This window comes from Manis pentadactyla, chromosome Y, assembly GCF_030020395.1.
Source record: "Manis pentadactyla isolate mManPen7 chromosome Y, mManPen7.hap1, whole genome shotgun sequence".
Classification (NCBI taxonomy): domain Eukaryota; kingdom Metazoa; phylum Chordata; class Mammalia; order Pholidota; family Manidae; genus Manis; species Manis pentadactyla.
In genome coordinates this window covers 7,235,631-7,248,484 of record NC_080039.1, presented here as the reverse complement: position 1 = coordinate 7,248,484, position 12,854 = coordinate 7,235,631, and the positions used below count along the sequence as shown (strand labels likewise).

Sequence of the window (12,854 nt, the reverse complement as noted above, 5' to 3'; positions counted from 1 at the left end):
TTGATGGGGGAGTCTCATAAACATGATGTTCCTCATCTAATTGTAGAATAATGATATCAAAATTAAAAAATAAATAAATAAGTACAAAAAAAGTATGCAGCAACCCCGTTTGAAAAACGCTTATGCACTCCTCTGTTTACACAGCACTATCCTCAATAGCAAAGATACGTGTCCATCAGTAGATGAGTGGATGAAGAAGATGTGGCACATATACACAGTGAAATATTAATCAGCCATATGATGAAAACAAATCCTACCATTTGCAACAACATGGATGGAGCTACAGGGTATTATGCTCAGTGAAATAAGCCAGGAACAGAAAGACAAAGCATGAAATGATTTCACTCATCTATGGAGTATAAGAACAAAGAGAAAACTGAAGGAGCAAAACAGCAGCAGAATCACGAGAATGGACTAACAGTTACCAATGGGAAAGGGACTGGGGTGGCTTGGTGGGAAGGGAGGGATAAGGGCGGGGAAATAAAGGTCCATTACGATTAGCATGTATAATGTGGGAGGTGGGGCACGGGGAGGGCTGTACAACACAGAGAAGACAAGTAGTGCTTCAACAGCATATTACTGGGCTGATGGTCAGTGACTCGTATGGCATATGCGGTGGGGACTTGATAAGATAATGGTGGGAGTATAGGAACCATTATGGTGAACATATAACTGTTTAGTACTGACCCCAAATAAAATGAAACACACAGTACCTTGGATGCGGTTTCCATTTTCCCTCATGCTGTCAACGTGGCCAGTGCCCACCTCACTGAAATCACATTCCAGTCTAGGACACCATGCTCTGAAGGGGAAACCTGCTCTTCTCAGCGTACACATTGTGTATCTTGGAAAGAGGCACCACTGTGACTTCATGTTATTTATTTTTTTATTTGTATGTCTATCTATCATCTATTATTATTATTATTATTATTATTATTATTAATTTTTTATCATTTATATGCAGTTACATGAGTAACATTATGTTTACTAGACTCCCCCTATAACCAAGTTACCAAAGGGAAAGGGACTGGGCTGACTATCTGGGGAGGGAGGGGGAAGAGGGAAAAGGGGCATTGCGATTAGTGCTCATAATGTGGGGGAGGGTCCCACGGGGAGGTCAGTATCGCACAGAGAAGTCAAGTACTGATTCTGTAGCATCTTACTATGCTGATGGCCAGTGACTGTAATGGGGTATGTTGGGGGGGGGGACTGGATGATGGGGGGAGTCTAGTCACCATAATGTTGCTCATATAATTGTAGATTAATGATACTAAAAAATATAAAAATAAAAAAGCCCGCATAGTCCAGACTACATAATGGTGAGACTGAAAAAAAAGAGAGATTGGAGAGGAGAGAGCAGCCACAGCGTCAGCTCCCGGCGGGCCCTGCGGAGCTCCCGCGCTCTCGCCGTCAGTCCGCCAGGGTTCCCGGGCCTCCCCCCATCAGGCAGCGCGCCGCGGTGACCCCTGGGGTCATTTTCCCACGGCGCCTGCGTGGCGCTCCGCGCCGGCCCTCTGCGCCCTAGCTCCCTCCCACCCTCAGTACCCCGAGGCCACGTTGGCCGCTGAGCCTCCAGCTCCTGGGTGCCCTTGGGGAACTTCCAGGCCCCGAGCAGCGGGAGCGGGCGCCCGGCGCCACTGGGATGAGTGAGGCGGGTACGGGCGCGTGCTAGGGGGGCCATTGAGGGAAGGCCTCCAGTCTGGCCTCGCTCAGACAATCGCTCCTCACTCCACCGGAAGCGGCAGCCTGCCTCGACCCCCTGCCCCGGTGCCGCCGCCACTGCCGAGGTTCCGTGAAGGCCTTCGCCAGGCAGGGGGCTACAGCCAGTAGGGCGGCCTAGCGGCAAGCGGACGCCGAAGGCTTCCCGCGCCCGCCCCTCGCGGCCACCTGGCTCCGCCCCGGGGCGCCCACTTGGACCCGCCCGTGCCCACTGCCCAAACGGTGCGCCATCAATTGTACTTTTTTACGAGCTGCTAGATTATTCTAAAATTAATAGTTTTATAATTGAGATATATTGACATATTGTATTTTGTTAATTTTACGTGTGCTGCATAATGATTTGATATGTGTTATACATTGTGAAATGATTATAACAGTAAGTTTAGATAACATCCATCACTATATTTACATAGGATTCTTCTTGGATGAGAACTTTTAATATCTACTCTCTCAACATTTAAATATACAAATGCAACATTGTTAACTATATTCACCATGCTATATATTACATCCCAGGACTTAATGCGTCTGGTAACTGGACGTCTGTAACTTTTGACCTTCACCCATTGTGCCTACCCCCTACCCCTCACCCCCGCCTTCTCTGTTATTCACCAGTGTGTTCTGTATATGTATGAATTCTCTCTTTTTTGTTCTGTTTTGTTTTAGATTCCAAATGTAAGTGATATCATACATTATTTGACTTATTTCACTTAGAGTACATCCATGTTGTAATAATAAATGGCAGATTTTCCATTTATTGGTAACTGAATAATATCACATTGTGCATATATATATACAACATTTTCTTTGTCCATTCATCCATCAGTGGACACTTAGATTGTTTCTATGTCCTGGCTACTGGAAACAATGCTGCACTGAACAAAGCAGACATTTTAATATTGTGATTTCATCTCCTTTGGATAAATACTCATAAGTGGAATTGCTGAATCACGTGGTAGTTCCATTTTTTTATTTTTTATTGAAGCTCCATACTGTTTTAGAGAGCAGCAGGTCCAATTTACCTTGTAACAGTGCACCAAAACAGAACACTTTTTTCCACATCCTCGCCAACACTTGGTATTACTTGCCTTTCTGATAATAGACATTCTAACAGGTACGAGGTGATATCTCACTGCATTTGATTTGCATTTCTTAATGATTAGTGATATGTAGCACCTTTTCATGTGCACATTGGCGATTTGTATGTGTTCTTTGGAAACACATCCATTTACATCTCTGCGCATTTAGTAATTGGGTTGTTTGTTGGGTTTTTTCCACTACTGAATTGCATTAATTCTTCCTATATTTTAGATATTAATTCCTTATCAGATATGTGGTTTCAAAATATTTTCTCTCAATCTATAGATTGTCTTTTTATTTTGTTGATTGCTTCCTTTGCTGTACAGAACCTTTTTAGTTTGATAGAATCCTACTTTTCTTCTCACTTTTATTGCCTTCTTTTACTCCTGGTGTCAAATTCAAAAAACCATTGACTAATCCAGTGTCAATGAGTTTACCCTCTTATGTTTTCTTCTGGGAAGTTCATGACTTTAGGCCTTAATGTGTCAGTCTTTGATCCATTTTGAGTTCTTTTTGTTTATGGTACAATATAATCATCCTGTTTTGTTATTTTGCTGTACAGTTTTCCCAGCGATTTGTTCAAAAGACTGTTCTTTCCCTCTGTATATTCCTGGCTCCTTTGCTGTAAGTTAATTAACCCTCTATGACTGGGTTTACCTCTGAACTCTCTATTCTGTTCCATGGATCTTGGTGTCTGTACTGTACTGTTTTGATTATTATAGCTTTATTGATACATTTTGAAATCAGGGAGCTTGATGCCTCCAGCTTTGTTGTTCTTTCTCAAGATTGCTTTAGCTGTTCAGACTTCCATGGTTCCATACACATTTTAGGTTTGTGCTAGTTCCATGAAAAATGCCATGGCAGTTTTGGTAAGGGGTTACACTGAATCTGTGGATTTGTTTGTTTGTGTAGTATGTGATAGTAATCATTTCAGTCTACGAGCACAGACTGTTTCCATTTCTTTACCTATTCTTCAGCTTCTTTTATCAATGTCTTATAGATTTCAGCATACAGATTTTTCACCTCATTGGTTTGATTTATTTATTTTACTATTTTCAGTGCAGTTATAAATGGGAGTAGTTTCTTAATATCTCTTACTGATAGTTCACTATTAGTATGTAGAAACACAGCTGAGTTTTGTATATTGATTTTACATTCTAAATATTATTGACTTCATTCAGTTAATGGTAAGAGCTTTTTAAGTCTTCAGTGTTATGTATAGTCATACATATAATGATGTTTTTGCTTTTTTTGTTTTGATTTGTTTGCCTTTTGTTTCTTTTTCTTGCCTAATTGCTCTGGGTAGGACTTCCACTACTTTGTTGAATAATAAAGCAGGAGTGGCCCCCTTGTTTTGATCCTGATCTCAGAGGAAAAGCTTTCAGTTTTTCACATTGTTGCCTTACTACATATGACTTTTATTATGTTTAGATATATTCCCTCTGTATGTAAGTTGTTGAGAGTTTTTGTCTTGAATACATGTTGAGGGATTTCTCAAATGATTTTTCTGTATCTCTTGAGATGAACATGTGATTTATTTTTGTTTTTCAAGAATTTTTATTAAGGTTCTATTGATATACACTCTTAGGAAGGTTTCACATGAAAAACAATGTGGTTACTACAGTTTACCCATATTATCAAGTCCCCACCCATACCCCAATGAAGTCACTGTCCATCAGTGCAGCAAGATGTCACAGATCACTATTTACCTTCTCTGTGCTACAGTGTATTCCCCATGATCCTCCAACACATGTATACCAAGGACGATACCCCTACATCACCTTCTCCCTCCATCCCCACCCATTCGCCCAAACCCTTCTCCTCTGGTCATCACTAGTGTCTTCTTGGAGTCTCTGAGTCTGCTGCTATTTTGTTCCTTCAAATTCGCTTCATTGTTGTACTCCACAAATGAGGTAAATCATTTAGCACTTGTCTTTCTCCACCTAGCTTGTTTCAACGAACACAATATCCTCCAGCTCCATCCATGTTGTTGTAAATAGTAGGATTTGTTTTCTTCTTATGGCTGAAGAATATTCCATTGTGTATATGCACCACATTTTCTGTATTCATTCATATACTAATGGACACTTAGCTTGACTATTGTGAATAGTGCTGTGATAAACGTAGGGGTGCATGTGTCTTTTTCAAACAGGGTTACTGCATTCTTTTATTTCATTTTTAATCTATTTTTAAACTTGCTATCATTAATCTCCAATTACATGGGGAACACTATGTTTACTACACTCCTTCATCACTGTGTTACCTCCACTTACACCATTGCAGTCACTGTCCATCAGCTTAGTAAGATGCTGTAGAATCACTACTAGTCTTCTCTGTGTTATACTGCACTCCCCATGCTGCACCCCCACCCATATTATGTGTGCTACTCTAAATGCCCCGATTTCCCCCTTATTTCTCCCTTCCCTCCCATCCTCCACAGTCACAGTCCATTTGGTAACCATTAGTCCATTCTTGGGTTCGGCAAGGCTACTGGTGTTTTGCTCCTTCAGTTTTCTCTTTCTTCTTATACTCCACAGATGAGTGAAATCATTTGCTACTTGTCTTTCTCTGCCTGGGTTATTTCACTGAGTATAATACCCCCTAGCTCCATTCATGTTGTTGTAAATAGTAGAATTTTTTTTCTTCTTATGGATGAATAATATTCCATTGTGTATATGTACCACATCTTCTTTATCCATTCATCTACTGAGGGACACTTAGCTTGATTATTGTGAATAGTGCTGTGATAAACATAGGTGTGCATACGTCTTTGCTAAACTGGGTGGCTGCATTGTATTTAATTATTTAATTATTTGCTCATTTATTTATTTGCTCCTTTATTTGCCCATTTATTTATTTATTTATTCATTCGTTCATTCATTCATTCATTCAGTCAGTCATTTATATTTATTAATTTAGCTATGCATCTCTTTCAATCTATCTATGTCTTTCTAACTATCATCTATCTTTCTTTAAACTACAATAACATGAGTAACATTATGTTTACTAGACACTCCCCATCACCAAATTACCCCCATAGTCCATTGTTGTCACTGTCCATCAGCATATTAAAATGCTGTAAAATTACAACTCGACTTCTCTGTGTTGTACATTGCTCCCCATGCCACCCCACACATTATACTTGCTAATCATAAACCCATTTTACTCTCTCCCCCACTTATCCTTCCATTTCCAGCCAACCCCTGAAGTTCCTTTCACTTGGGTAAATATAGTCCATTATTGGGTTCTGTGAGTCTCGTGCCGTTTTGCCCCTTCCCTTTTTTCTTTGTTCTTATACTCTAAAGATGTGTGAAGTCATTTGATACTTGTCTTTCTCCACCTGGCTTATTTCACTGTGCAGAATACCCTGCAGCTCCGTTCATGTTGTTGCAAATGGTAGGATTTGATTTATTCTTATGGCTGAGTAATATTCCATTGTATGTATGAACCACATCTTCTTTTCCACTCGTCTACAGATGGACACTTAGGTTGGTTCCATTTCTTTTGTATCCTTTATAGTGCTGTGATAAACATAGGGGTACAAATGTCTTTTTTAAATGTGATGCTGCATTATTTTTACTTATATATTACTATTACTTACTGTTTTTTTCTTTATTACTCATTTTTCATTAATCAACAATTACATGAGCAAGTTTATGTTTCCTAAACGCCCCCAATCACCAAGTACCCCCAGAAGCCTCATTGCAGTCACTGTCAATCGGTGTAGTAAGATACTCACTACCTGTCTTCTCTGTGTTTTACAGCCCTCCTGGTCCCAACTCCCACATGCTAACGACAGTGCACCCTTTCTTTCCCTTCACACCCTTATCACTGCATTCACACCCATACACCACACTCCTTTTTGTTCGGGTAACTGTTAGTAAATTCGTAGGTTGTGTAGATCTGCTGCTCTATTGCTCCTTAATTTTCACATTGTCTTTATATTTCGTTATCATTAATCTACAATTACATGCAGATCATAAAATATTTTAGACTCCACCTTTCTCCAACTTCCCTCCACATACCCCATTGCAGTAACTTTCCATCACCATGACCAGATACTGTGGAATCATTCCTCATCTTCTCAGTGTTGTACATCTGTACCTGTGCCACACCAAACATTAAACCGTTAATCCATTCTTGGGTCCTGTGCATCTGCTGCTCTTTTGCTCCTTCAGCTTTTCTTTGTTCTTTTTCTCCTCTGATGAGTGAAATCATTTTATATATGTATATAAATACATATATACATAAAACCAGGAATGTTGGCCAAGATGATGCAGCTCCCCATGACTGGGTATTGCCCGCCCCCTGGAGGCGGAGTTTGCAAGAGCAGCACTGTTGCCTGTAGAATCCACGTCACAGTCGTGTCTCTTTCCTAGAGACACAAAGCGTGTGCTCATATGAGCAGCTTCCCAGTCCAGAGCCTCAAGCCCTAGCTGGGAGTGTGATTTCAGTGAGGTGGATGCACCACCTTGACAGCATCAGGGAATATGGAAATCAGATCCAAGGTCCTGTGTGTTTCTTTTATTTTCATGTCAGTACTAAACAGTAATATGAGCCACATTACCGTTACTAGACTACCCCCATTATCCAGTCCACAGTACATGCCCCATAAGAGTCAATGTCTATCAGCCCAGTAATATGCTCTAGAAGTGATACTGATCTTCGCTGTGCTCTACTGCCTTCCCCGTGCCCACACCAAAACCACACTATCTGTGCTGCTCGGAATGCCCCATTGTCCATATCTTTCCTCCCTTCTTACCCATCTCCCTCAGTCACTTACCCTTGGAAAACCGTTAGCCCATTCTTGGGTTCAGTTATGCTACTGTCTTGTTCCCTCACTTATTTTCATTTTTCTAATACTCCACAGGTGAGTGAAATCATTTGGCACTTTTCTTTCTCTCCCAGCTTATTTCAATGAGCATAATATCCTCAAACTCGATCCATGTTCCAGCAAATGATAGGATTTATTTTCTTCTAAAGGCTGTGTAATATTCCATTGTGTGTATGAACGACATCTTCTTTATCCATTTATCTACAGATGGACACCTAGGTTGCTTCCATATATTTAGTGTCCTGCACAGTGCTGTGATAAACATAGGGGTGCATGTCTTTTTAAAACGGTGCTGCTGCATTATTTATTTAGTTATATATTTATTATTGTTTGTTTCTTTATTGTTAATTTTTCATTAATCAATAATTACAGGAGCAACTCTTTTGTTTCCTAAACTCCCCACATCACCAGGTACCCCCTGATTCCCCATTGCAGTCACTGTCCATCAGTGTAGTCGGATTCTGTAGAATCAATAACTGTATTCTCTGTGTTTTACAGCCCCCCTGGCACTCCCCTCCCACATTATACATGCCAACCACAATGTGTTCTTTCTCGCCCTTCATCCCCTTATCACTGCATTCAAACCCATCCACCCCAGTCCTTTTTGTTTGGGTAACTGTTAGTCCAATCTTGGACTGTGTAGATCTGCTGCCCTATTGCTCTTTAATTTTTTCATTGTTTTTTTAAATTTCATTATCATTAATCTACAATTACATGCAGAACGTTAAGTTTTTAGACTCCCCCCATCTCCATCTTCCTGCTACATACTCCATTGCAGTAACTTTCCATCAGCATGACCAGATACTGTGAAGTCACCCCTTGTCTTCTCAGTGTTGTACGGCTGTACATGTGCCACACCAAACATTTTACATGCTAATAATAAAGCCCCCTTTCTTTCCCCTGACCCTTATCCCTGAATTTCCAGTCATCCAACCGGGTCATTTACCCTTTGGTAACTGTTAGTCCATTCTTCGGTCCTGTGCTCCTGCTGCTGTTTTGCTCCTTCAGTTTTTCTGTGCTCTTATTTTCCACTGATGATTGAAATCATTTTATATGTATATATATAGACCAGATCCAGGAATGTTTGCTAAGATGATGCAGCTCCCCATGACTGGGCATTGCACACCCTGTGGGGATGGAGTTTGCAAGAGCAGCACTGTTGCCTGGCTAATCCATGATGTCACAGTGGTGCCTCTTTCCTAGAGATGCAAAGTGTCTGCTCAAATGAGCAGCGTCCCAGTCCAGAGCCTAGGGCCCTAGCTGGGAGTGTAATTTCAGTGAGGTGGACGCTGACCACCGGGATAGCATCAGGGAAAATTGAAATAAGATACAAGGTCCTGTGCGTTTCTTTTTATTTTGATGTCAGTACTAAGCAGTTGCACTAGCAACATTACGGTTACTAGAGTACCCCCATTATCCAGTACCCTCCACATGCCCCATAAGAGTCAATGTCCATCAGCCCAGTAATATGCTGTAGAAGCAATAGTGATCTTCGCTGTGCTCTACTGCCTTCCCCATGCCCGCCCCCAATCCACATTAGCTGTTTTTGCTCGTAATGCCCCATTTTCCATCTCTTTCCTCCCTTCCAACACATCCCCCTCAGTCACTTTCTCTTTGTAATGTTGGTCCATTCTTGGGTTCATAGAAGCTGCTACTATCTTGTTCCTTCACTTTTTTTCTTTTTCCTAATAATCCCCATGTGAGTGACATCATTTGGCACTTTTCTTTCTCTGACTACCTTATTTCAGTGAGCATTATTTCCAACAAATCCGTCCATGTTGAGTAAATGGTAGGATTAATTTTCTTCTTACGGCTGACTAATATTCCATTGTGTATATGAAGCACATCTTCTTTATGCACTCATCTACAGATGGACACTTACGTTGCTTCAATTTCTTTTGTATCCTAAAAAGTACTGTGATAAACATAGGAGTGCATGTCTTTTTTAAAGTGTGCTGCTGCATTCTTTTTATTTATATATTTACTGTTATTTGTTTGTTTATTTCTTTATAATTCATTTTTCATTAATTGACAATTACATGAGCAATTTTATGTTTCCTAAACTCCCCCATCACCAAATACTGCCTGATACCCGATTGCAGTCCCTGTTCATCAGTGTAGTAGGATTCTGTACAATCACTACTTGTCTTCTCTGTTTTTTTCAGCTTTCCAGGGTCCCTCCTCCCACATTATACATGCTAACCACCATGCACCCTTTCTTTTCCTTCACCCCCTTATCACTGCATTCATACCCATCCACCCCAGTTCCTTTCCTTTTTGCTAAATGTTAGTCTATTCTTGGGTTGTGTGAATCTGTTGCTGTACTGCTCCTTAATATTTCCATTGTTTTTTTATTTTGTTATCATTAATCTACAATTACAGGCAGAACATTGTTTTTTAGACTCCCTCCATGTTCATCTTCCTGCTACTTACCCCATTGCAGTAACTTTCCATTAGCATGACCATATATTGTGAAATCCCTCCTCGCCTTCTCAGTATTCTACAGTGATACCTGTGCCACATGAAACATGCATGCTAATAATAAAGCCACCTTTACTTTCCCCTGACCCTTATCCCTGAAGTCCCAGGCATCAAACCGAGACCTTTACCCTTTGGTAACTTTTAGTCCATTCTTGGGTTTGGTGAGGCTGCTACTGTATGTTCCTTCCCTTTTTTTCTTTTTTGTAATCCTCCACAGGAGAGTGAAATCATTGCCACTTTCCTTTCTCTCACTAGCTTATTTCAATGAGTAGAATATCCACCAAATCCATCCATGTTGTGTAAATGGTAGGATTTATTTTCTTCTTATGGCTGAGTAATATTCCATTGTGTGTATGAAGCTCATCTTCTTTATCCATTCATCTACTGATGGACAATTAGGTTGCTTCCAGTTCTTGGCTATTGCAAATAGTGCTGCAATAAACATAGGGGTGTATCTGTCTTTTTCAAACTTGAGTGCTGCGTTCTTAGATTAAATTCCTAGGAGTGGAATTCCTGGGTCAAATGGTAAGTCTATTTTGAGCATTTTGAGGAACCTCCGTACTGCTTTCCACAATGGTTGAACTAATTTACATTCCCATCAGCAGTGTAGGAGTGTTATCCTTTCTCCACAACTTCGCCAACATTTATTGTTGTTTGTCCTTTAGATAGTAGCCATCCTTACTGGTGTGAGATGATACCTCGTGGTTTTAATTTGCATTTGTCTGATAATTAGCAATGTGGAGCATCTTTTCATGTGCCTGTTTGCCATCTGTATTTCTTTTTTAGAGAAATGTCTTTTCAGTTCCTCTGCCCATTTTTTAAATGGATTATTTATTTTTTGTTTGTTCAGGTGGGTGAGCTCTTTATATATTTTGGACGTCAAGCCTTTATTGGATCTGTCATTTACAAATATAATCTCCCATACTGTAGGGTACCTTTTTGTTCTATTGATAGTGTCTTTTGCTGTACAGAAGCTTTTCAGCTTAATATAGTCCCACTTGTTCACTTTTGGTGTTGTTTTCCTTGCCTGGGGATATATGTTCAAGAAGAGGTCACTCATGTTTATGTCTAAGTAGTTTTTGCCTACGTTTTCTTCTAAGAGTGTTATGGTTTCATGACTTACATTAAGGTCTTTGATCCACTTTGAATTTACTTTTGTGTATGGGGTTAGACAATGGTCCAGTTTAATTCTCCTACATGTAGCTGTCCAGTTTTGCCAGCACCATCTGTTTAAGAGACTGTCATTTCGCCATTGTATGTCCATGGCTCCTTTATCAAATATTAATCGACCATATATGTTTGGGTTAATGTCTGGAGTCTCTAATTTGTTCCACTGTTCTGTGGCTCTGTTCTTGTGCCAGTACCAAATTGTCTTGATTACTATGGCTTTGTAGGAGAGCTTGAAGTTTGGGAGTGAGAACCTCCCTACTCTATTCTTCTTTCTCAGGATTGCTTTGGCTATTCGGGGTCTTTTGTGTTTCCATATGAATTTTTGGATTATTTGTTCCAGTACATTGAAGAATGTTGCTGGTAATTTGATAGGGATTGCATGAAATCTGTATATTGCTTTGAGCAGGATGGCCATGTTGACGATATTAGTTCTTTGTAGCCATGAGAATGGGATGAGTTTCCATTTGTTAGTGTCCCCTTTAATTTCTTTTAAGAGTGACTTGTAGTTTTCAGGGTATAGGTCTTTCACTACTTTGGTTAAGTTTATTCCTAGGTATTTCATTCTTTTTGATGCAATTGTGAATGGAGTTGTTTTACTGATTTCTCTTCTATTGTTTCATTGTTAGTATATAGGAAAGCCACAAATTTCTGTGTGTTAATTTTGTATCCTGCAACTTTGCTGTATTCCGATATCAGTTCTAGAAGTTTTGGAGTGGACTCTTTAGGGTTTTTTATGTACGATATCATGTCATCTGCAAATAGTGACAGTTTAACTTCTTCTTTACCAATCTGGATTCTTCGTATTTCTTTGTTTTGTCTGATTGCCATGGCTTGGACTTCCAGTACTATGTTAAATAACAGTGTGGAGAGTGGGCATCCCTGTCTTGTTCCAATCTCAGAGGAAAAGCTTTCAGCTTCTCGCTGTTCTGTATAATGTTGGCTGTGGGTTTATCATATATGGCCTTTATTATGTTGAGGTACTTGCCCTCTATTCCAATTTTGCTGAGAGTTTTTATCATGAATGGATGTTGAATTTTGTCAAATGCTTATTCAGCATCTATGGAGATGATCATGTGGTTTTTGTCTTTCTTTTTGCTGATGTGGTGGATGATGTTGGTGGATTTTCAAATGTCGTACCATCCTTCCATCCCTGGAATGAATCCCACTTTGTCATGATGTATGATCCTTTTGATATGTTTTTGACTTCGGTTTGCTAATATTTTATTGAGTATTTTTCAATTTGCATTCATCAGGGATATTGGTCTGTAATTTTTTTTTTTGGTGGGATCTTTGCCTGATTTTGGTATTAGGGTAATATTGGCTTCATAGAATGAGTGTGGGAGTATTCCCTCCTCTTCTATTTTTTGGAAAACTTTAGGAAGAATGGGTATTATGTCTCCTCTGTGTGTCTGATAAAATTCGGAGGTAAATCCATCCGGCCCGGGGGTTTTGTTCTTGGGTAGTTTTTTTATTACTGTTTCAATTTCTTTTCTCATAATTGGTTTGTTTAACTTTTGTGTTTCTTCCTTGGTAAGTCTTGGAAGGTTGTATTTTTCTAGGAAGTTGTCCA

General features: G+C 39.9%; 1 pseudogene; it reads right to left on the bottom strand.

Moving 5' to 3' along the window:
• The window catches only part of LOC130682200 (putative bifunctional UDP-N-acetylglucosamine transferase and deubiquitinase ALG13), a 123,423-nt pseudogene extending 122,586 nt beyond the window's left edge, over window positions 1-837 (bottom strand).
• Window positions 838-12,854: the final 12,017 nt, after the last annotated feature.